The 26,222-nt window shown below is 35.8% G+C and overlaps 1 protein-coding gene across 37 annotated transcripts in view; it reads left to right on the top strand.

The window, feature by feature from the left end:
• Zbtb20 (zinc finger and BTB domain containing 20) overlaps window positions 1-26,222 on the top strand; it is an 838,748-nt gene that overhangs the window by 639,163 nt on the left and 173,363 nt on the right. For all 37 annotated transcript variants that reach the window (XM_063225304.1, XM_063225278.1, XM_063225281.1 and 34 more), the window contains one exon: window positions 14,320-14,359. The gene's annotated coding sequence lies outside the window, so the exon portion shown is untranslated. The remainder of the gene's footprint in view (window positions 1-14,319; window positions 14,360-26,222) is intronic.

Genomic DNA, 26,222 nt, shown 5'->3' with positions numbered 1-26,222 from the left:
AGACTGGGCTAAGAAGTTGGTACTTGGTTAGAGAATACTTCAGGTACTTTGCAGATGACCCTGCATAACTAGTCTGCCATGCCCTATGCATTGTAATGATCCTGGATATCTCTCTATGGTGTTCATAAGAAGAGTCCTGCTCCTATGGGCCTTGTCTCCATATGTCAGCCTTGCAAAGTAACCAACCATGTTACTCACTGTGAGATACCATGCTCTAGTTATCCTTTACTTGCTTGAGTGGACTAAGATGAACTTAATTTACAGAGTCTAATAGTTTCCTAAACCCTGTAAGAATTCCTAAGCTTCTTCTCTTGGTACTTTCTACATATAAGTTTTAAAAAGCTTTGGGGGAATTTCAAAAAGCAATTCTAAAGAAATCCTCTTTTTTCTTTTTTCCAAGTAAATCCTTGTAGAATTCCATTTTCCCCTGTTTTTTTTTTTTTCCAACTCCTGATCCTATTATAGCTCTTTCCAGCAATGCTAAAACCCAGCTGGTCTGGAGATTAATATGACCAGACATACCATGAATTTTTTAAATCTCGCAAGTCCCAGTTTCTCCTTCTTCATCAATCAAATATAGGTTGTGTGTGTTGCAGTGTATTATCATAAGTCTTTCCTAGATTGTTTTTTTCTACCTTTTTTGTCCTACTGCCCTCTAAATTATTCCTTAATGCTTCCTATTATAAAAAAGGTAGAAGAAGAACTTGAAGAATGGAGGAAGAAAGACTGATTTGATGGAAGATGAAAGGACAAACATTATGAAAAAAAGGAAACCAATGAGGATAAAGAAAAAGTACTGGTTTCCTTTGTCCTACTCCCTTCAGAACACTTTTAGGTTTTATTTTGCTACTCCTTTTACCTGATGCCATCAAATGACCTACTCCTAACAGTTTGTTCCTAGCAACCTGTACCCCTTCCTTGGCCTCTCTCTGCCAAGCCCCTTCTCACTGCCTGAGAGGACTTGAACCAATTGCCATTGATTTTACCTACACCTTATACCATGCTGGCGTGGAGAGTGTTAATAGCTGATGTGATTCTAAAAGAACTTAAGCAATAATTTGGTTTTACTTTATTAACATTCAAAATATAAACAGATAAACTACATGTTGAATTCATTAAATCTTCCCTCACTGTTTAAAAATATAAAAACTGCATCTTTTAAAAAGGGACTGATTGGTGTCATGCACGTATTTGTTCATTTCTGTTTATGCAAGATAATAAGAGTATTAACATCGAAGAAGAATAAAGGTATTTATAATTTCATCACTACTGTTTATATAAGATGAAAATGTCTGAAAAGATATGGGAAGAGAGCACTTGCTGCTCTTCACATATATTAAATTCTTTTATTTTTATTTATAAGGCCTGTTAGAAGAAAAACAAGCTTAACAACTGAAAAAACTTAATGTTTTTCTTCTATGTTCATTAACATTAACCTATGGTGGCTAGGTTCAGGAAACAAAGTACCAAAATGTAATGGAGGCCTTCAAGGAAAGGAAAACAGGTACCAAGGACAAATCCTCTCTGAGACTGACATTACTTGTGTAACATTACAACTCTCTATCTAATGCTGAAATGGTGAGCCAACATCAGTGGCATAATTTGCCTGTAACTTGAGTTCCTAGGGGCTAAAGCCCCATTACATGTTAAAGAAAAAAAAAAAAAAAAGATACCTTAGGTCAGATTGTAAGGATCCATTTCAAAAATTTAAATAGTTCTTGGTAGACTATTTTTATGGCAATTTCAAAAAGAAAAGTTAACTGTGACTGGGGAGGGGGTTTCGTTGGATGTACATTTAGGATGTCAGATTAGCTGAACTGATACTATAATCCATAAGGGGTCAAGTCATTCATAAGGGGTTAATGATTATCACAAGGCAGCTGAGGGAAAAAACAAATAAAGAAAATAAGCAGGGGTTGTTTTGTACTCATTGTTATATTGTCTCAAGGGAAATTGGAACCATAAATACTCTCCAAAATGTGGATGAGAGTGAAGGATCCCTGACAGAAAGAGTGGAACCCCTTCAAAGTAATAAGTAACAGGTTCTAAAAAAATATCTGGAAGGTAAACTAATGAATGATTCATGGATCCATTTAGAAGTAATTTTCATCTTCTCCTTTATCTAAACCAACTTACAGAGTAAGTTTTGAAACTTTACTAGACTCAGTTAAGAAAGTTGATCTTCTGTCCTTGCTTTGGCAGCACATATACCAAAAGAAATCTGAATTTCAACAAGGACATAAGGTCATTAATTTTTGTAATTTTTTTCCTTTGATCCCTATTCACATTCATATTGTATTGTTAGTTGGATCAATTCTGTATGAAAGTGATGGGATATGCCATAAAATAGTGAGATATGTATTATATTGGGCCTTATAGACCCTGGAAAGGGCTTTGGAATCCCAATCGTCAGAGAGCTTGAAAACTTCTAGTGGCGCGGGGTGAGGAGGTGTCTGAAGTCACGCCAGCTCTTTTGTTATAGGATTACCAGGGGAGGCAGTTTCACCTGAAGGCGGGGAGCATGGATTTAAAAGTTTGATTAAGGCTATGTGTCAGATATGACATTTCTAGCTAGCATAAATGCAGACAAGTTGTGCCTCACTGAATCTTCCATTTTTGCTTTATGTCCAGTTTTACCAACCTGATAGTTCCATTTGGGACCCATGCCTAAGAGAAACTCGGGGAATAATAATAGCAAGTGTGCTTGCGAACTTTAAAAATGTCTTCAGTTCCAAACTGTAAGCTTTAAGGTGCTTAAAACAAGAATTTCAAATATTAGGTAAGTTTTTATTTGTATTAATTGTCACAATACTAGGGACTATAGAATTCCTGGGCATTTAATGATATGTACATATGTCACTTTGCAGAGAAAATTGAAGTTAAAAGTCCATACAAGATGTACACACTCTGTGATCAAGTTCTTATAAAGTAATTCAATTTACCCATGTCTTTCGGAGAATGGAGAGATGTGATAGTGGCTAGGTTTCGTTTTTCTCATTGCTGAGACAAAATACCTGATGCCCAAAATGAAGGAAGAAAAAGTTTATTTATCTTACAATTCATAGAGGTTTCAGTGCATAACCTGTTAGCTCCAAGGTAGGGTGGCAGTGCCCAGGGGCAAATTCGAGAAGCAGAAAGAGCAAAAGGGCAAAAGGGAAGAGCGTGCCTCCTTCCCTCCCTTATTTTGTATGCTGACTTCACTAGACAATAAACCAGTCACAAATGCTAGACTCAGCTGCCTCCATGACTGCATGAAGTTTTGGGGGGACACCCAAACACAAACCATAATAGATAGTTTTTCTAAAATGGGATATTCTGAAGAGGTCATTTTGTTGTCTTTTTTAAAATCTAAATCTTTAAAACTCTGAAGCCATGTACTAGTAAAACAAAGGGAAATAACCTAGAATTTTTCTTGTCATTTACAGAGATGACAGATTTTTAAATCTGATAACTTTTTCAAAAGCTTCAAACAAGACCTACAACTTGCCTGGCTCCATTTGTCTGGCTAGGAGGCATTTTTATGATTTATCCATAGAGGTTTTTAGAAGAACCTTACACTTACTGTCTAAATTAATGATATTCCTTTCTCTTGCCATGACAAAAACCACTCTACACCATATACATTATGCTAAAGGTTTAAAAAAAAAAAACATGTGGACACATTCTATAAAAGCTTTTTCAGTTTCATCATGTTGACAAGCTGATTCCATTAAATCACCCACCATCATCATGTTCACTCTTTTTCTTCTTTTTTGAAAAGTTAGAAAACAGCAGTCACAGAGTTTTCAAGGCATTCACTTTGGCTAAAATAAATCCAGAAAAACATGAGTCTGTTCCTTGAAATGGAAAAAAAGATACGACATTCTCTCTTCAGCCCTTCTCTTGAAACTGTTTAGGATAGGGAAGGAAGCAATAGCTATTTTAAATTTTTTTCAGTAAAATGGAATTTTTAAATGTTCTGAATATAGATCAAATGCTCCTACTTTATTATTTATTATGTGTTATTTGTTACTTAAAATAGTGCGAAATGTTGAATGAATGACATGAAAGGATTTTTTTTTTACTGCACCTTCAGATAAAGTAGTATTTGATACTATTTCAGAGTCACATTGCCGTTTTGAATTAGGGCAGGTATATCTCTGTTCCTCCCAACCCTGTGCTCTCCTTACTGAGAGAGACTAATCATATGATCATGCTGTTGCTGGGTCATTTAAAGCATTGAGTAGAAGTGTGAAATGAGAGAAAAAACGCTCAGTGTGGGGTTAATTAGCTCTGTGGAGTTGTGGGTGGGTCACTTCCTCAGGACCAAATCATGGAGGAGGAACTATGTATGTGTAGACTTACAAAAATAAAAGAAAGTCGCAAACCTTCAGACTCTGGGGTACAAATTGATTGGAAACAAGAAAGAAAATCTTTTGTGCAGTGAGTCCTTTGGGCTTCACTGGTCAGAGAAAAATGTTCTTCCCTTGAACTGTCTGCTGCAGGCCACTGTCAGACACGAAAATGAATCCATGGTTTAAGAAAGCCCTGGCAAAACTGATAGGTTTTGAAATTTACCCTCTGTTAATCCTTCAAAAATTATATCTTCTCAGTTTCCTTATTGTGCCTTATTTTCCAGGTCTTATCTTAGAAACAACCTAGTTTCTTTCTGAAAATATGGGTGAATCTTTCATGATTTTATAATTGTGTCTCATAGACTGCTACTGGTTCCCTGCCTGCTGAGATCAACTCAGCTATGGTTTGATCTGAGGGATTCCCACTAGGTTGTTTAGAGCCTCATCTTTTCATGAAGTGGGAGGTTAAAGAACAGACAGAAAACAGTCTTGGTTCCTAGATCCTTAATAGTGACTATAAGAATTCAGATACATACAAGGAAATCTCACAGGCTAGGTTTTCCAGGGCAGAAAGGCATTATAAATCTTCCTTGAGAATTCACTAACAAGAATCAGGAACCAATGGATGTTAGCCATAAGGAAAACACTTAGGATGAATAAGTTAATTAAGTTTCAGTGCAAACCATTTGTGGTTTCATTTCTATCCAAATTACTCTGACATTATTTAGAACAAACTTCATAAAGTGTGTGGACAGAAAGTCCCAAAATGTTCATAACTTTTGAAAGGAAACATATGATGTACGCATACTTATATATATTTTTATTTGAACCCAAATGGGGAAGCAGATGAACAGCTGGAGAATTTGAAGAGTCTGGGACAGAACCACTGTCAGTGCCGCTACCACCTCTCCCCACATTACCTGTGAAATCAACCTAAATGTAGATCTTGTAGAGAGTTAAGAAAATGCAAATTCCTCTAAGAGGAAGTATTAAAACAATTAAATTAATACATTTTAGAAAACTTAGAGGAAGTTGTGACTGGGGAGGATAAAGAGCTAACTGAGAATGTTTCCAAAGAAAAGGTCCTGGTCACTTTTGAGCCTTTTTCTTTAGCTGCCTGATGATAGGGCTGCAGATGTGGAAATAAGGGATGGTAGGAGGGCAATAGGGAATAATAAGCCTTATGAATTCTTACAACTTATGTTATCAGCTTATTGTGCCACAGCTTTTAAAATTCAGGTTGCTGGTTAGCTTGCCACCTTTGCTGTTTAATTCATTCCTGTTATTTGAAAATGATAAGCAATAGCTACATACACCGCCCATTATCCCAGATAGGTTCTCAAAGTTAGCTAAATGCTGACTTTATTTTCTGTAGTTCTACTGAACAAAATGTTTCTTTTGAAAGGTCTTAGACCTCTATCCTCCCAACTTCTGATCACAGTGTAATAATCAACCTCAAGAAGTCATTAGTGAAGAAGACTAGAACAATCTCCTGTAACAAGTAGACTGTGAAAAAATTGGCATAGTACGTGTCTTTGATTTGTCTTCTTATTAAAATAATGGGTTGCAAAATAAAACTAGATTTTTCTCTCTCAATCTCTTTTTTTTTTAACTGAATCTTTAGAAGTTACATTGGAGCTAAAGTTTTGTTTTTTTCCCCCTAACAAAGGTTAAATAATGCTCAAAGGTTTTAATAGCCAAAGTCCATCTTTAGAAATAGCTCTCTTCTATAATGTACTGCCAATTTATCATGTGTGTGTTTTCGACCTTCCTGGTGCCTCTGCTATGGACTGTGTGTTGATTGGTACATGTTAGTGTTTTGCTTATAAGAGTTGGGCAATAGTTCAGTGATCCAGTCCAAATCTGAGCCATAGATAGAATGGGCTCATCTTCTATTTAAGAAATGTGGCAAACTGCTTTAAATGAATTTGGTTCAGACAAGGTCATTGAAACTGTTCATCTGACCCTGTGTGCTGTATGTAATGGACACTTCAACTGAGCTCCAAAGCGGCAAGGTAAATAGACAAGAAAGCCAGTAACTTGCTACCCAGGCTACAGCTTCTCCCGGCGTCTGTTATTGGACTTACATTCTTAATCATATGGGGCCCATTTTGCTCATTTAAAGGAGTTGGTCTGTGGTTCTCTTGATGTCTTTGAAGATAGTCCTGGAAGTAATAAAAGTGAGTTGTTATATTCTGAACTTTTTCTGACTTTTTCTTCAATTTAATTGGAAATTGAGTTTATGTGCATAATCAGTACCAAGTTTATGAAATATTCAGCTAAATTTCTTAGACATAAGAGAATAAATTGTTAAAATGTTATCTAGCTAATCATTATGCCAAACTATAATAGATTCATGTACATTTTTCTTCAACTTTATTTGTGTCATATGCACTTAGCAAATTAAATTAATATGTAAGTACCATATAAACTATTTTGAATTTAATAAGTCTGTATCTGTATTGCCTAATCCTCTTTTAATTTTACAGTGTATTTTACTAACCTGTGACTCTGTATAATTTTTAGGTCAATGTTTTATAGGACTTTGTAGAATCATACAGAGCAATCAAGACTAGAGAGGTTATTGAATTCACCTTCCTGACTGCAGACAGAACTGCATTTATTCCATCCTAAATGGATAAAGATCTTTCTTATTTCTAAAGAGCAATGAAGAAAGAAATTTCCTAACAGCTCTTAGCAATCTATTTTATTATTTACCAGTTTCTTATTTAGGATGTTCCTCTTAAAGTCTTAAATTCTTCACTGGACAGCTTAATATCATATTGCCTTAGGACACGAATGCTGATAATTATCCTCTTTGTAAAGATTCTTCTTATAGTAAGAAAACTATGAAAAATACATTTTAGTTTTTCCTTCCCTAAGCTAAATTATCCTGTTTTCTAAAAAAATACTTTATAAAACCATTTACTTTTGCTCTTATAACTCTTTCTGTACTTAAGTGGCAAAGGAGGCTATTTTAAAAACTTCTGTCATATATGATGCCTCTGAGAAGGGCACTGCATATTTTAATTTCACTGTCCTGATGTGGAAATAGCCACAACTTGTTCACTATATCCTGATGGACAGAGCATTTGTGTTCATTTAACCTTGAGGTTTAAACTCATTCCCAGAAAAGTAACTGACTCATAGCACTGGCTAGAGCTATGAATAAGAGCATCAGTTTTCCTAATCTTTAAGCTCATCTTGTTTCCATTCCTAAAATGCAGTAAAATTAACTTTTCCTTGACCTCTCTCCAGTGCTATTTATTTACTGATTTAACAACTTTTTTTCTATCATCTTTGTCTCCTAAAATAGATAGACAGGCATTTATTCAACAAACATTGGAGTGTCATGCTGTGTTTAACACACTATGGTAGGCTTTAAGATTCAAGTGTGAACTGTTAGCAAAGGCTCAATGACATAGATGTCCCCACATGCTCAGGGAGGAGGAAATGGGCTGTCATAGTGTATAAAGAAACAGTGGAGGGAAAAACATTTTTAAAAACTGAAGAGAGAGGTTGGAGCCAGATTGTGAAAGCCTAAAAGCTTTGTATGCTCCCAAACAACTAGTAGGTAGAGACAGAACAAAAGTAACTTTTTCCAATCTATATTACAGAACATTATTTCCAAGTCTTTAAAACACAGACCCTCACTGGGGATTTGGCTCAGCAGCGTAAGTGCCTGCCTGGCAAGTGCAAGGTTGTGAGTTCGATCTCCCATACAAAAAAAAAAAAAAAGAAAACAAAAAACACAGACCTCTCCCATGTTGTCCTCATGATTTAATAGTTAACATATCATTATGTATAAGTACCTACTAAATTTGCATGTTTTGATATAACTTTTGTGCTGTAATTTTTCTTCTTGTACTTTTAAAGCCATTTAAGGGAACCATTTAGTAAAGAGAGCCTTCTGTTCACACTGATTTGGATGTTTCTTTCTCCTTCCTGCTGTGCCCATATTTATTCCAGAGCCCTCTGTACTGCTAATATGTTACTTTCTATGTTTATACACCAAGAAAACTTGGGATGAGTTGGCCCTGTAATATGCATAGTCTCTTCGTACCAAATGGCATCAGTGCTAGACTGTGAGCAGAATTATGAACAAGTGCCTCTGATTGATTGGACCACATGATAGCATCAATCAGATGTTTCAAATCCCCTAAAGAGTATCAATTTACTGTTAAGTCAAAGGTCCTACTTACGTCAATCCATTAAAAATCTGTAAATCCACAACCTCAGGAATTTGAGATATGGAGATAAAAGTTATTTGGAATCAGATTAAAAAGTCTTCCTAAAAATTATAATACTGAAGGGTTAGGTCCTCTTTAGGGGCTGTAAGAAACCATGTTAAATGTAAACAAATAGAAGCGAGGCCCAGCCACCCCTCCCAAAACTAGTGCTTTCTAGTTTCTCAGGCCCAATAAGAATCAGGAAAGGTAGAAAGATTGTGTAGGGTACAGTGGAGTGTTAATATTGTATCTTGGCAGTGTCTCAGGTTCAGAAACAATCCTAGGCCTAATTGCTGAACTTTGTTTTTAAAATTCTCTCTCTAAATATTGATCATTATCATATTTCATCACTTAAATTGTTGAAAATAGACATCTTTCAGGGTTGTAATATAGTATCTTTATTATTTCTTTATTGTTCTTCTGAAAAATGTATCCAAAATAATATGAACACTGGAGGGAAAGGAAAAAGCAGGAAAGGGAAAAATATGTGTATATATACAATATAGCTAAGATAATTGCATTAGTAATTCTATTAACTGAAAGGAACAGTTAGTGCTTATATTGTTTGATTAATTTTGCCTGCCTATATCTGGTGATCTGAGCAACTATTGTGAAGATAACAATATGCAATATAATAATCATTATTAATTTCCTATCTTATATTGAAATTCTGTAGGCACTATATTGTTTTTTCTCTTTAAAATAAATAAATTTTAAAAATATGATCTTGAAAAGCAGATCTCAAGGTATGAATGGCAATTTGTAGCATAATTTTAAAACAAAAGAGGAATAGAAATGATACAGAATTTTTTTAAAAAGAGAGGAAATTAACAGTAGTTAATATAGTGCATATTGTTGTCTTAGAAGTCGTGGTTCAGATTAGAAGATTTAGGCCTGAAAAAAATGATCGATCAATCAAACAATGGCATCTTGATGTTCTTCTTGATGAACTTAGAGTTTAGTAGTACAGTTATTTATCATATATTCATACCACACATGCATAGGTATGCCTATATACATATAATCTTTTCCCTTCTTCTATTTCTCCTTTCCCCTACTCCAGTGGTTCTTTTATTTTGAGCACTTTCACATAATCTTTTATGACTAACTAAAAGCAATGAAAATACCTAAAGAAACTGATTTATAAAAGATGCTAAAAGACTTAGTGGGAGATTGCTAATGCTCTGTATATACATTTGAATAAGCTTTCCATCTGACTTTAACTTGTAAACTTTTGCTGGACAGAAAATGAAAAATTAAAAACTCCCCAATTCAGGACATGTGAAATGTCATTAAATATAGCACAGAATTTTTGAATGTGTCAAATAAAAGAACTTATGCATCAAAGTGAAAATGGAATATCAATTGACAAGAATCGATATAGCTGGTACTTATTTACTCTGAGGCATATGAATCTAAAATTTCATTAATGCCTTAGCCTTTGAAAATACTGGAAGCAGGCTGGGGCTTTAGCTCAGTGGCATAAGAGCCTACCTGGCAAGTACAAGGTTGTGAGTTCAATCCCTTGTACCAAAAAGAAAAAAAGAAAGAAAATTCTGGACATTGGAAATGTATTAAGAAAATCAGTAAAAATTTTCTTTCTATTATTTGGAATGATTCCCACATAAGAATCTAATGCAATACTTCTGGACTATGAAAGGGACATTAAAACATTATCTCTTCCCATAGAAATCAAAAATATAAACTCACCTGACTTCTAAAGAGATTAGTTGAAGAAAAAAATTGCACATATTAAAAGCATGTCCTTTTGGCCCACCTTTTACTAAAATCTTTAAGTGTTGGGCTTTAATTCATCTAAATTCCTCAGCTCTGTCATCAGTGCTGTGACATTCTAATTTTCTGACTCAGTTGTGGTGAATAAGCTCTCCCTTTTCTTCTTGTATGCTTAAAGGAACTGATTTTGTGAGTTATGGTTATTTATTTCTAAAAACTGAACTATTGGTGTTTTCTTTTAGTGAAGTTTGTCTATCACCATTTGAGTCCCGTGAGTAGAAAAGCCCTTGGCCAGTTACATTTGCCTAGGCTTGGAATTAGTTAAAAGGAATGAGAGACTGACAACCCGGGTTCCGTTTTTAACCCAGCCAGATACCTCAGCTGGCAAGCTGCTCAGCTTCCTCACCATAAAATGGGTATAATAATAGCTTTCCTTACCACTGTGAAACATTTAGAATACAAATCAAGCCAAACCTGTCTCCTTCCAAAGAAAATTTTAAACCAGCCTGCATAATCCTGAATGAGCCCAGATTTTAAGGGGAAACATGAAATGGGAAACACCTAGAGGTAGTAAAATTTACTGGTAAAAAAAAAAAATGTAGACTTTAGAATAGTACAGACTTACTCAGATGCTAGTGGCTATGTGATTTGGGGCTACATTTCCTAATTTCTCAAATCTTTTTTGCCCTCTAATAAATTGGAAGTAACAGTGTTTTCTCAGTAAGGGCTGAACGGTACTGTGTACCAATGCTTCTCAGACTCTTCCATTTGGGTGATCATCAAATTAGTGATCTGAGTACCTTCTATGACAGCGCCAGAAACAGTTGGCCACCAAGTAAGACTTTTCAGGGAGGCCTCATGTATCACCCTGAAAATACATACAAATTTTGCTTTCTGCTTTACAGTGTATTCTTGTTTCACCAAACTAGAAGTTCCAAAAGGACAGGACAGATTATTTCTGTTTCTCCTGTAACATCCAAGAAACAGTTAGTGGGTAGAAGAATAAATTATGAATAAGAATTTAAGTTGGCCACAGAGCAAGCTGGTTCTCTAGGAAGTTAGCCATGGCTTAGTATTTTGTAGCTTTGTGCATTACTATGTTACATTCTACACATCCCTAGTTATACCCAGAGTCAAACTGGAGAAGCTTTTACTTCATTTAGATGCCTGAAATCACAAAAGATGCTCAGTAAATTTTAGTGACTCTATGATTTTTCTTCTCCATGCTTCTCTATCACAGTGTGAGTATGGATCTGTGGACAATTTAAAAAAACAAATTTTAAAAGGCTATGGAGATAAGCGCCTGGGAGACATTAAAGGAACCCCATGTGTCTCTGACCACACATGTTCACCCACTTGGAGTTCTATTTTTTATGTCTTCTTTACTTCTGGGTTCAGCCTGTTATGTTTTATTAAAACTTCTAGTGACAATGAGCTATGAGATTTAAAAAGGTTTTTCTCTCCACTCCCTCAAAGACAAGGGTAAGTAACCTAGGCTTCCTAGAAGAATTTTCAGGTGGTCTGGGAACTTCCTGAAACTTGGTATTTTTCTGGACAGAGGGATTTCCTTGAGAATCTCTGTCACCTCCAATTGTTGGAAACCACTGCTGCAAATACTATGTACAATGAAATTAGAATAAATTAGTCTTTAAATTAGAATTAATGATACTTATAATTCCTTGTATATAACAATTTGAACTGAACAAAAGTATATATACACAGGTTAAGACATAGTCTCAAAATTTCATAGAATATTTTAATTCAATCAAATAAGAGTCTTTTGATGTTAATGAGCATTTGTGAATTATATAAGTCTATGAAATTGAACTGTAGCCTTAGTATTGAATTTAGGATTAGTATTATTGGTTTATATTAATAAATAAGGACAATTGCATTCAACAAAATCTTCAACTTAAGTTGATTTTAAATTGTGTTAAACTGTGACATATACTATGATTTTCCCTTCATCTTGAATTCCTGTCTTTGACAGCCTGTGTGTCATTGGACATCAAGAAGGATCATTTTTCATTCCAGACCTTGATTGTATTAGTCAATTTGGCACAATTTACATTGATCTCTTTAGATCATATCAAAATTAGTTTTGACTAATTTCATGAATAAAATGCTCATTGAAATTTAGAAAAGAAAGTTACAGGTTTAGACATATTAATACAAATATTAAATATAGTTTTAAAAGAGCATAATATATTATAGAAAGTTTACTGCTTTTATAACATGCCACAGGAAAGTGGTAACGACATAGTTTATAGAAAATTGCTAACTATATTCTATATTTTCTCCTCCCCAGAAATTGAGTAAAAGGGCAGCCTCAAAAAGGGTGGTGGGCAGAGTTAGAGGGCAGAAAGAAAGAGAAGAAAGGAACGTGGGATAAAGTAAGAAAAGATGCTCCAGTGCAATAGGTTAGTATCTTGCCTAGTAGAAAAGACAAGAACATAGCAAGCTTAAAGCCTTAAAATCTTTGAATGCTAGTTTTTATTTTATGTTTAAATTTTGAATGAACTTTCAATAAATCAAGATAATTTAATTATCTTGCTTAAACTTTCCATTAAACTCATCAATTAGTGAAACAACTTGAAAGCATGGGAGATCCCCAACTTCTCTTGCATTAGCATGTATTTTGATCCAGGCTGTAGACTTTTTAACACTTCTCATCCCAGTAGGGGACCACCAACCTTCACACCTGTGTGCACATGGACAAGTTTCCCATTGACTACAAAGAGGAAGTCATTTCTTTCAAAATTTCTACAATAGTGACTTTGCTCAGAAACTTGATGGAAAGTGAAGTCTGTTAGTTATTTGCTTCCACCTTTTTCAGTAAAATGTTATTTCATCAGATCTCTTGACTGAGCCTCTTTTAATGAAGTGTGTATTATGTATTTCTGAAGGCTTTGTGTGAGTGGTTAAAAATTATCCTATCAGAGAGATAAGAATTCAGGCAGCGTGTGTATAGTTCTTGATATGTTATAATGAAACCTAATTGTAATATTTTGCTTTGTTTTTTCAGCACATCTATTTAGTTTATTAATTTCTTATAGATTTCTTGTTACCTTATTTGTATTCTTCTATAAAAGAATCTATCAAAATAATGATGGGCAGACTCTTCCTGTGATAAATTATTTTAATTTGATTTAAACTTCTAAAGGCAAATTTTAGATTTTAAACATAGATTATGAAATGTGAAGGTCAGCTCCTCCACCTATAATTTTTTCATTACAAATGTGTTTGCAGGCACAGACTGCAGTTTAACATCTGTTTGTCATATGACTTCCTATAGGCTAGTGAGATGGGTGGAAGAGGCAGGATCAGGGTGGGAAACCAGGACTTTGAGGCACAGCTGGCCAAGTTTTCACTGTTACTGAAGGTCAGCAACCTGTGGACGTGTCAAATTGTCTAGGGAACCTTTGGGGAAATAACCCTACCAAATTTACCATTAAAAAGTCATATTTTCTCAGGATTCAACTCGTCTTTGTCAAACTTAGCTAAAATTAGTGAGGTCTTGTGTAGCACAGCTTTTACTTGTCTTAGTGCTGCCCATTAGAACTTTTTGTGATGACAAGTAAATTCTGTCTCTTTGCTGCTCAGTAAGGGCAACCACTGATCAGTCACTGTTGAGCACTTGGAATGTGGTTAGTGTGACTGAGTTAATTAAATGGTTAAGATTTTCCGTTAAATTTTAGAGAATTTAAATTTTAAAAAGCAGTGGGCTAGTGGCTGTTGTATTGAACAAAAGTATAGTTCTAGAACAGATATGTTCTGACACAGATCAAAATTAAATTGACTAAGAAAGGTCTTGGCATTCTTTGCACTGGGAAGTACTATCTGGGTTGCCATAGCAGGGGTCACAGCTTTGGAAATAGATCTCTTTTACTTTGAAATACAAATGACAAAATCGGCTCCCTCCTTTGAGGGGGGAAAAAAGAGTCCCATTGATACTGGTTTTTCTTTCCCCCAATGTGTCATTAGTTTTGTTTTTAATTCCTTACTTTTTCTTTGTTTTTCAGTTCCTTGACCATCAGATTGTCAGCTACCCCTTCTCTTTATGTAAGTAAAAGTGGTTTATTCACTTTTTAAAAAACTGTATCAGCTGTGGGAAAGAAATTTTGGTCTTTATTGGCGTGTTTTCTGGTTGACTTTCTAGCTGACTTTGTCTCTGGTATTTGTTTAATATGCATTGTCTTCTTTCATGTTTGAAGTTGAAGCTTTTGGTAGCAGTGGTACATTACCATCCAGGTGGGAGCTAAAAAACTCCGCAACCCCAGCTAGTGTTCTTATGTAGACTGCCCTTTACTTGGCTACAACTGCTGTTTTCAAAAATCACTATTCTTCTAAATTGTGGCTTATATTTTTCCATCGGAAATTAGTCATGAGTTGGCTGCAGTCAGTGCACAATTATTTATTCTTTAGTTACTCACCTATCTGTAGGTCCAATCATTCTTAATTTTAACTTCTAGATCAGGGATTTCATTTGTTGGCAAAATTTATGATGTCTTTTTACTAAAGAATATAAGACTGCAACTTAAATAGGCTAAATTTTTGTGCATAGTTTTTAAAGTTTGGGAGGAATAAAAGAAGTCTAGGATTCATATGTACCAGTGAGCATTAAAAAGGTACCATTCTACTTTAGAAAAACATTGAGACTTCATTTAGGAAAAATAAAAGACACTTGATTTCAAGTGAAAAAAAATTTATTGTTGTTATTTTTAAAAGAACCAAACCAGGCTAAACTGCAAGGGTCTGGGTTTGAATGAATATTACTTTGAGTCTCTTGAAAGAGATTCTGGGACAGTAAAACCAAAGCATCAAAGTCCGTACAAGAGACTCTGCCCAAGAAATCCTGCAGTGAATAACAGTCAACTAATGTGATTACTAATCATCAACATCCTTCAGGCTGCATCCCATTTTCTTGATGCATATTGTCCTTTAGTCTCAAAAATTATATCTTATTTCACTGGCTCTTTATTCTGAGGTATTCCTTGTGTTGTAATTATCTATACAAAAAACAGGTTAGCTTGGTTTTTTTCCTTATGTGTGGTTTCCACTAACATTTCTAGGAGCTAATAGCAAATATATTTAGGAGACCTAAGTCCTGTAATGGATTGTAAGGCTAAAGCCTAATGTGACATTTTATTTGACAGAGAAAGGAGACTGATTAAACTCTCCAAATGCTGCTGCTTTGTGTAATGTATTCATACAACAGGGACGGATCCTACCTGCCCCTGACGCGTCTTGTTATTCTCTGTTCTTGGTGTTGATAGAGTGGGTCTGTTAAGGCTTTGGAACATGTCAATGTGCGTGCCTATTGTTACCATTTTATTTATCTGCATCCTTCTCCTCAGTTACCTAGCACTGCATATTTCTAATCTTCTGACTGGCAAATCATTTTTTTGTTGCAGTTCTTTTGTGTAAAAACAGTTCACATCACAGCTCTGTGTTACACAGGCATTAATCCTCACATCACCAGAATGAGTCAGCACTATGCACTCCTGCCTGCACAACTCAGCTGTTATGACGTCAGTGCTTGAGGGCAAGCCTCAGACACAAGCAGTATAAGAGATCTATGTCACCTATTAAAAATCGAGGCGAACTTTGAGATAAAAGACATAATTGAAAGGCTTTGTCTGGCTCATAGGAAAATGTACAATTGATTCTGTGCTGCATCAACCATCAGTCAAGCACCTGCTAGAGAGATCGAATTTTTTTAGCCAGATATAAGAGGAGGGCCAAGACTGATAGTGAGTTGATAATTAATTCATGTACTCATGATCTTGTTGTACTGGGTCACAGTTCTTGTTGCTTGGATTCTTCCAAATTCTAAGGTTGCTTTTATGCCAGAACGGTGACAATACTACTGTCCTCAAGTGCCCTGAGGATACAGCTGTTGCTTCAGGGATGGTGCCACAGAGGCCCATCAGAAAAACAGGAAGAGTGGCTTGTGAGCACATCAGAACATTATCTCCCCAGCGCTTCTCACTCCAAGTACCTATTCAATGGCCTTCTCTGGACAGATGCAGAATCCAGCTGTTTTGACCTTCTCTCTCACACACTGCATTTAGTTCAATGTCCCAATGTGGATTTGACTCAGATTTCAATAGGAACTGAATAGCTGCTGTATTTTTCCCCAAGTGTTTTCCTTTCAATTAGTCCTTAACAGAACCAAGCAAGTGAACAAACAAAAGGAATCCACCATAACCTACCATGCTGTCTCAAAGCAGGTAGCAGAGAGGCACCCTATTTGGGAAACCCACCTATTATAATTTAGGCCTTTCCACCTTTCAGACTGAAGCACACCCTTCACATAATACCTTTCAGTATGGAAAACCACATTGTAAATGGTGATGATTTACTGCCTTAGTGATATTCTCTGTCAAAAAAAAGGCATCTCTCCATCGCAGCATCCATGCCCCAATCAATCATCAATCCCTTTGATACCATCAGAAAGTGCCTCACTGCTGAGCTCCTTCATGAGATGGATAATAGTTTCCTAACCTGCTTATAAGAGCTAATACTATTGTATGGCTTAGTTTTGATACATTATCATGCATAGATCTTTATTTAGTTTTCAGTCAACAAACATTTATGGAAAATTTGTTACCGTGCCTGATTCTGACAACTCCAAAATAAAAAAGGCATCCCTTTTTAAAAAAAGTGTCACAGTGTAACAGGGGAAATAAATAAATGAATAAAGACTGTTTTATATGGTACGCACAGGAATATATGTATATACAAGTGTATGAAGAAGAATGAGGAAAAAGTGCCCACCTGCATGTGGGTAAGTGCCCAAGATGACTCTTAAAGTGAAAACAGTGAACAGCAGTGTACCAGCTGGATAGAGGGGAGGTAACAGAAAGATGACTCATAATCAAGAAAGAAACAAAAACATTTACAAAGTCAAGAGGCATCAAGTTAATCAGATGCATAGTGATTTGGTGTTGTGGAGCACGGTAAGGTGATTGAAAGAGAAACATGACAGATGGAGTTGGGAAAGCAGGCAAGAGGTAGATCTCAGAAGGCCTGTGTGCCATGCAGAGGGGTTTAGACTTGTTTCTGTGGACTCAAAGAGATTTTTAAAATTTTAAAGCAAATTAAAATAATGAAAAAAGCTCTCTAGTGATAGAGATAGCTGATTGAGAAGAGAGAAACTAAGTCAAGGTGAGAACCAGGGGCCCCAACTGTTCAGCAGAGCTGGAGGAGGGAGGAGAGGCTATTTTGCAAGTGTTTACGTAGGCATTAACATTTGCAGAATTCCAGCATATCTTGGCCCATTGCATACATCTGGTCTTCTAGGAGAAAAGTTAATATGGTATGTGAGGGCAAATTTCAGACCAAAAGACATCCTTATGGGAGCTTCATAGGAGCATTTGACCTTACTGCGAGCCTGCTGGTCTCCAGGACTGTGGGTATCTTGCACAAAGTAAGAATGAAGCAGATAAAAAGAAAATACTGCCAGTTTCTAGCTTTTCTTCCACCTGACAATGAAACCAATTCTTAATAATGTCTCCTTAAAGTTAATTAATGCCTCAATTTCCTATTTTCCCAGTGCTGTTTTTTCCAAGCAAAATTTTCAAACCATTGAACTGAATTGCAACTTACGCACAGCCGGGTGTTGAAACAGTAAAGTATATTCATTCCTTCTCTCTCAATGAGAGTTCACCATAAGTGTGCTTTTCTCTTGTTCACTTTGGGCTGCCAGGACAGTTTAAAGGAAATGTTCAACAGCTTATGTCTCACGTACCGTGTTCATAAGACAAATGGAAGGATCTGCGTGGGTGTGTTTAAGTCTTCTCTGTATTGCTTCCTACAGAAAGGTTTGAGGAGATGAACCAGACGAGGAGTAGAGACCTGCTGAAAGCCCAGGTCCCTCAGTGACCTGAGTGCAGAACATAGGCTGGTGATCAGATGGTCAATTATGTGTTTGTCAAAACACAGTGGGCTGCATTCCAGACTGCCAGCTTTGGAGACCCAGCTTCTGCCAACCAAATGTCATCTGGGAACATGCAACACTGGGCACTGTGAAAGAGTTTGAAATAGACCTTGCCACAGCCAACCTACTGCCACTCTTATAGTACCAATATGGCATGCACAGCCGGGCCCCATGTTTCAGAGCTCAGGAATTCACTGTACTAAATTCAGGAGGTCAGATGGGTTCATGTTTTCAAAGCCTATGTTCTCTGCTTTTAATACTGTGACTTACTCCTCAGCAATTTCCAGGGGATTTTTCCAGTCACATCTCTGTGCAAACCACTCTTTTTGTGATTGTTATGAGAGCCTTGTAAATGTCCTGGAGGAGAGGGGAAAAAATAAACTTCTCTGACAATGACTGTGATTCCTACACGGGATTCCAACTCTTAGGAAATTACATTAAAGGTGCATAGCTTTTAAAATATCAGGAACCACCTTGGCAACTTACAAAAAGCAGAAGGGCTTTGCCTATTTTATAAAGTGATTTGCATATACCTGCATAAATAATGTCCCCACCTGTACTTTTATGCATTTAGGTTGAATAAATTAAATTCAGTGATCTTTAAAATATTCACTGTCTTTCATTGCTAAGACACCATTTTCAGGACCCTTTCTCCTCTTTTTTTTTTTTTTTTTTTTCCTTCCCCTTGTGATGTTAGTGGCTAATTTTTTTCCAGTTAATTCACAGAATCAAAACACTGTGAAAGCCGATCTACCATAGGCAGGAGTATCATCTCCCTCTGCTTGAATTCCTTTAGATTTCTGTCCATCAGGCCATGAGTTACAAATATTTTTCAAACAAAAAATGCTGGGATATATTACTAAGATGAAAAGATGGCACGAGATAGGATTAAGCTTTGCTTCCTATGTATACAATCAGACTTGCACTCATAGCCACTCATGTTAACCTTTCCTTTCTGTGAAAAATGCCACAGCCACTTCAGAAACAATCCAATCTCATATCAATTTTAAATTGGGCCTTCAAGCTGAAGCCTGGTCAACCATGTTCATTCCAAAAGATATTATTAAGCATGTACTATGTACAAAGCATCATGTTTAGTGGAACATTAAAGCATAAATATGGGACATTACCCTAAGTGAAAAAGAATTTGAAAGTGAGATAGAAAAAGAAGTTTCACAGTTGAGTATTTTGATAATCAGACAATAAATGCTGAAGTTCTAAAAAGAATGGTTTAGTCCAGAAGGAACTATAAAATTTCATTCCTGAGATCTTGAGAGCTAGAAGTTTACATGTAAATGTAAAGTGTGATTCAAATGTGTCTTTAAAAATGGCTAGAATGCAAAAAAAACAAAAACAGAGAATGATATTCTAAACAAAAGCGTACACCCAAGTGTTGCTCTGAGCAGATATCTAAGTAGCACTGCTCTCCTCCACCCAAGTTCAAAACTCATTGCAAAATGAGAAAAAAAAAAAAAAAAAAAGAGAACTCTAGCAAGGGAATCAAAATTATATGAATGCTGGTGGAAGGGTATAGCAAAATGGGTTCACTGATTCCTTTCCTTCATCATGAACTTTCCTCTCAAGGGAAAATTTGGACCTCCATATAAGCAACACTTTTCCAGGTCATAATTCCCACTGGACTAAGCCGAAAAGAAAGGAGAGTGAGGCTAAACTGTACTGACAAACTGATAGACCAATTCTATCAGTTTGAGAAATATGGGCCATAGGCTGTTTTACCAACAAGATGATTTGTCTCCATGGAGACATATAAGAGATTAGGCAAGAGATAAACAGTGTTTAGAAAACTTCCTTGTGGAAACTAGGAATGAGAAAGACACAGTTTAACCAACATGGGGATTCACAGGCTGGAAAATAGGAGCAAGTACTGAACAAGATGAAAATGGGAACCAGAGCCAAGAGACCAACAATTTTTTCATCTGTCTAAAGGGGTAAACCTAGGGCTAGAATTAGTAGTCTTCATGATTTGCCAAGTGGATATGCCAAAGCCTCCTTGTGGGAGTCTCATAGTTACTAGAATCAGAACCTAAAGTAACAGACAAAAAAAACCAAAATGATGAAATAAATAAATCCTGTTAGGAAGAGAAATACAAGCATTCATATCTCTTATTAAATTAATAATAATAGGTCATAATGTTTATTGAATTCTTGCCTTGCTTTAGATGCTAGATTAAATACTTTTAATGGCCCTCTGCTTTAACTTCTAAAACTATAATATTAAGTAGATGCTGTTATAATCATAGTTGTGCAGATAAATAAATTGAAATTTAGTATGTTTCAGTAATTTTTCCAAGAACACTTAATGTAAAGAGAAAAATTCAATCCAATACTATCTATTTTAAAACCTTGTCCAAATTTCATTAAATGCAAAGTGAGTAACTACTAAATGCTGAAGATAAGATAGCTAGATAAGCAGACATGGTGTATCTCTTCCTGAAACTTACAGTCTGGGGAATAGAAGACAGATATTAATCAAATATTCACAGAAAAGAACATATACCTACAAACTGTGTTTACCTCTCCAAAATGAAAGTGGCAGATGCTTTAAGAACAAATATAAAGTACTCTCCTGGCAAGCGCAAGATCATGAGTTTGATCCCCGGCACCACCAAAAAAAAAAAAAAAAAAAAAGAAAAGAAAAGAAAAGAAAAAAAAAATCAAGAAAGAACAAATATAAGAAGGGCATCTAAGGAAGTTAAACTATCAGGGGAAACTTCCTGGAGGAGATGACATTTTAACTAACATCTGAAGTTTAAAAGCAAGACATGAGGTTAGATCGTAGGGGAGAATTACAGAAAAAGAAAACTGTATGGGTATAGAAGCTGAATATAGCTGAATAAAGAGAATGAGGTAAATAACAGCCCCAACTGAGGATGCAGATAATGGGGAAGTAAAGTAAACATATATACATAAACACGCACACACATATATATATACCTACATATACATGTATATATGTAAATACACACACATATATGTATATATATCTCACAATTGACTTTGGTTTTTATAAAAATATATTTTTGGGCATTCATCTCCAAGAGATGGAAACATAGCCACACATTAGCCCACATACTAAGGTTCATAGCAGCTTTACTTTTATTAGCCTGAAACTAAAAACAACACCATCACCTTCAGTGAGTGAACAGCTAGCTGGCTTAAACAGTTTACTGTGACATATCCATATGATGGAATACTTCTCAGCACTAAAAAGGAATAAACTGTTGAAACACACAACAAATTTGATTAATTGCAAAAGTACTACACTGAGTTAAAAATCCCAATCTTAAGATAAAAAAATCTATAAAAACAACACTCTTGTAGTGGAAACAGTAATAATGATGAAGTACAGATTCGTGTTTGGCAGAGGTAGGAGACTGGAGTAGAGGTGGAAGGAACTGTGGCTATGAAAGGCCGCACAGGGATTCCTGAAGTAGAGCTGAGCTATAGTTTGTGGTGGCATTTACATAATTCTACACGTGTGATAAGTTACCTAGACCTAAATACACACAGCAGTATACATAACACCATTGAAACTTTAAAGTAAATAGATGGTGTCAATATCAATTTCCTTATTGTAATATTGTGCTGTAGTTATACAGTGTTATCACAGGAAAATCTAGATGAGAGGTCCAACAAATCTCTCTGTATTTGTCTTATAATTGCATGGGGGTTTTTTTTGTTTTGTTTTGGGTTTTGGGTTTTGGTTTTTTTTTTTTTTTTTTTTTTTTTTTTTTTTTTTGTCTTTTTCTTTCTTATTGGTACCAGGGATCAAACTCACGATCACACACTTGCAAGGCAGGCGCTTAGGCCACTGAGCTAAATCCCCAGCTCCTATAATTGCATCTTAATCTACATTTATCCTGAAACTAAAGTTAGGGAACAGAGAGACAGAGAAAGGAAAAATATGAGAAGGAGGAAAGGGCCAAGGAAAGGGAGGGTGACAGAAAGAGAGAAGGAGAGAGAGAGAGATGTCAAGAAAACTTCATTACAAATGATTCATAAGGGTCCAAAGTGGTTAAAGGATTATCAATATGGAAACTACCATCGTAGACCACGTGAGATATAAAGTACCATGGGAAGAGAGGGAAAATTCGTCAAACTGAGAGATACTTCAGAAAGTATACAAGATTTTCTCATGTGTTGAGTTTATCGGGAAAGATGAAGGAATGAGAAATAGCAACTATGACTCCTAATTTTTGGTTTTAAAGCCAGTTGTATGGAAATGGCACCATTCACAATTATAAAATACCAAAGGAGAACTGGAGCAAATGGAAGATTGTAACTTCTGTTTCTTAGATGTAAGTGTGGCGTGCTTTTGATGGATACAAGTGAGCATATTAAAATAGGCATTTTGATGTATACAACTGGAATTCAGAGGTAAAATAAAAGCTGGGCATAACAATTGACAGTAATCAACTGTAGCAGTAAATGAAGCTGTTGGCATGAATGATACTACCTGGGGACATGGTTTGATTGGGAACTGAAGCTAAAATAACCCTTAATATTTAATCATCTGGTAGAAATAAAATCTGTAAATATGCTGAGAGCGTTAAAGTAAAATGGCATTGAAAAATCAAGAACTGAAGCACAGAGACCAAGGGAAGAACATTGCAGGCACAACAGTCAGCAATGCATATGGCTCCTCAGTGCTCAAGTCCAGGGCTGAAAAATATACTTTGGATATATTAACTTGGAGACTATTGTCTACCTAAGCAAAAACTGTTGTGTTGAAATGGTAGAAACAGTAATTTGTTCATAATGGACAAGGAGGGAATGAGAGATAAAGAAAGAGAGATGGCTCATGTGAATAACTCTTAGATGTTCTGTGTGAAGAAAGGAAATTGATCTAATGTGGTATCCTGAGGGAGGAAGCGATGCCCAAGGAAAGTTTGAAAAAAACAGAAACACTGAATTTGCAGGAGAGGGTGCCTACGGAAGGAAAACAGAGATTCAGTGTGCTGAGAAGACAGAGAAGGACACAATGACTGGTAATGGTTACTTCCTGATACAGCAATGAAAACAGCACCTTGACTATAAGAAGAGCTGTACAAGGAGGGAACCTCATCTCTTATTAAAAGGAAGCAGAACTAAGAGATTGGGAAAAATGCCAGCCTGTGTATGGGTTTAGTACAGAAAAGTTACCAGGTTTCATGCATGATGGCTTCTAAGGGACAAAGTCCTATCAAGAGTAAGTAAGTAAGAGGAAATCAGATGAAAGTAGAGGTTTGAAATAGTTTTGGAGTCAAATGACACAAACAAAAACAGGATTCTATTTGGCAGGGTATAAGGCCTAGTTGAGTCTGGTAAGTTAACGTTGATAACCAGTCTATCTTATGTGATTTTTCTCTAACAGTTCAGTGACCAACATGAGAACATAGAAAAATCGTGTACTAGAGACAAATTACGATGGAGTTTCACCAGTGTTTGTAAACAGGAACTGTAGTTTTAATTTCTCTTTTTCGTTGTTTTTATTTCCCTTTTTTGGTTCTAGTTCAGGCCAGCATAGAAGGGCATTGAGAAGACTCAGCTAAATTACCTAAGCATTTACTGGGACCTACATTGTGTTTGATCCAGAAAATATTCACATAAATGAAGCACCATTTCTGCCTTCAAAAAGCTCTCAGTCTAGGGTGGTCTGATGGTTACCATCTGACCAAAGAAGCTAGGACAGTTGATTAATCTTTACCAAAAGACAAGAGGATTCATGTCATCACTTTTGCCAGATGCTTCCTCTCCTCCATCCTTCCCATCTTTTCTATTCTCAGTTGTTTTCCTTTCCTCAAAAAATACCTGTCTGTCCCATTGCCAAGCCTTTAATAAGAATCATACTTATATGAATGACAAGTCTAATTTTTCTCATTATCATTTTGCTAAAATATGGTCATTTAGGAACAATTAGTTCATCTACTTGCATTAGAGTATAGTGTGTGTATTTTCTAAATTTTCAGAGCTGTCATCTAACTATTCAAAAGGCTATTTAAGAGAGAATGGGAGAGGAAGGATGAGTGGGGGGAGAGAGAGAAAGAGGAAGAGGAGGAGAAGGTGGAAGAGAGAGAAAAGTAGAAAGAGAAAGAGAAAGAGAATGAAGACTAATTACAGAAAACTTTTAGGTGGTTTAAAAGGAAACTCTGATTTGAGATGAGTAAATGAGCTTCTATCTCTAGCACTGATCTATACCATTTGCTTCCAGGGTGGAAACTCGAGGGCATACCAGAGTACTATAGATTGATAAAATTCCAGTTGCTTGCAGATTTTTTTTAATTTTTAAAAATTGTATTAGTTATGTGTATAATGTATAGTGATCACATTCCTCGTATGGAGTTGGTACATGTACATAACACATTTTTTTTATCCCCTTTCCTTCCCCTCCTTTTGATTGCCTCCATCTCTTGATTTCCTCCCAATTTGAGGAAGATCTATCTCCCTACTTCCTATTAGCTGTCTTTTATTTTGCTGTTTATTTATATTTTAGGTAAAAACCCTGTGATGTTTAAACTTGTATGTCTGCTTTATTTAACAGCATTTTCTGTTTTTATACAAATGACTCCTTTGTTTTTCCTTATGGCAGAGTACTATTCCATTATGTGTAAACACTGTTTTTTTTGTAGCATATAGGTGACTTCCAAGGTTCAGCTACTGTTAATCACACTGCTATAAACATACGTATGCATGTGTCACTGTAGTATGATGTCTCTAACTTTTGGAAAAATATCCAGAAGAGGAGTAGCTGTGACAAATGAAATTTCTATTTTTAGTTTTTTCAAGAATCTCCTTACTGATTTTCATGATGATTGTGGTAGCTTACATTCTAAATATGTAAAAGGGTTCCTTTTTCTCCACAGGTCTTTCTTACTTTTTACTTGTTGCTGAGACAAAATACCTGATGCTCAAAGTTGGGAAAGGAAAGGTTTATTTCTTACAGTTTTTGGAGGTTTCAGTCCATACTCAGCTGGCTGCAAGGCAGGGTGGCAAGACAGGGCTGCAGTTCATGGTAGCTGCAAACAGCAAGGCAGAAACTGGCAAGAAAGAGAGACACACCTTCTTCCTGCCATTACATTGTATGCTGGCTCCACCCCTAGGTGGGTGTAGCACTGACACCATCAATCCAAGCCCTAGACAATGAACCAATCACAAATGCACAATGCAAACGCATGAGGCCTGAGGGCCACCAACATAAATCATGACACCACAGCATCACCATAATGTTTATTTGATTTCTTGATAATTTGACCATACTTTCTGGGATAAGATGTTATCTCAGTGTTGTTTTAATTGGCATTCCTGTAATGACCAACAACATTGACTGTTTCCTCCTGTATCTATTGACTTATTAGTATGTTCTGAGAAGTGTTCATTTCAGTTGCCCATTTTTTGTTGAGTCTTGTATTTGGGGAGTCTAATTATTTGGATTCTTTATATATTGTAGATATTATCCCTCTGTCTGGGGAATAAATGGCAGTTTAAGAGAAGATATAAAGAGGATCTGAAGGAGGTGAATAATCCTAATTTCCAGTAGATATAGAATCCTTTCCAGAGATTTATTCTGAGAATTACAAAATGGTAGTTTTTTTAAAGAGATAGTGGAGTAGCATAATGCCCTTCCTTAATTTAAGCACATTCTCTTATGCTAAATTCCCTTTAGGAAATGACACTAGGAGCATTTGACTCAAAATTAAATTGCAGATATATCTAGGATACAATTTAGCAGCTGTTGAGTGAAGCAGCTGTATTTCTTTAGTATTTACTACTTGCATGATTGTGTAATTCATAATTCTTATAAAATATTAAGAAAATATACAGTAAACAGAAAACATCTATAATTCTATATAACATAGAAACAACTATTATTAACAAATATTTAGACCACCTTCATGTCGCTTTGGTAGATTTTAACATATAATTGAGTATATATTTCATGCATAAGGTTGTGTCTTGTTTTTAACTCAATGTTATAATAAATGC

This window comes from Cavia porcellus, unplaced genomic scaffold, assembly GCF_034190915.1.
Source record: "Cavia porcellus strain 051 isolate PalLab524CR breed Dunkin Hartley unplaced genomic scaffold, mCavPor4.1 scaffold_15, whole genome shotgun sequence".
Lineage (NCBI taxonomy): Eukaryota > Metazoa > Chordata > Mammalia > Rodentia > Caviidae > Cavia > Cavia porcellus.
The sequence above is the reverse complement of the archived record's forward strand: the minus strand, read 5'-3'. Positions and strand labels throughout refer to the sequence as shown.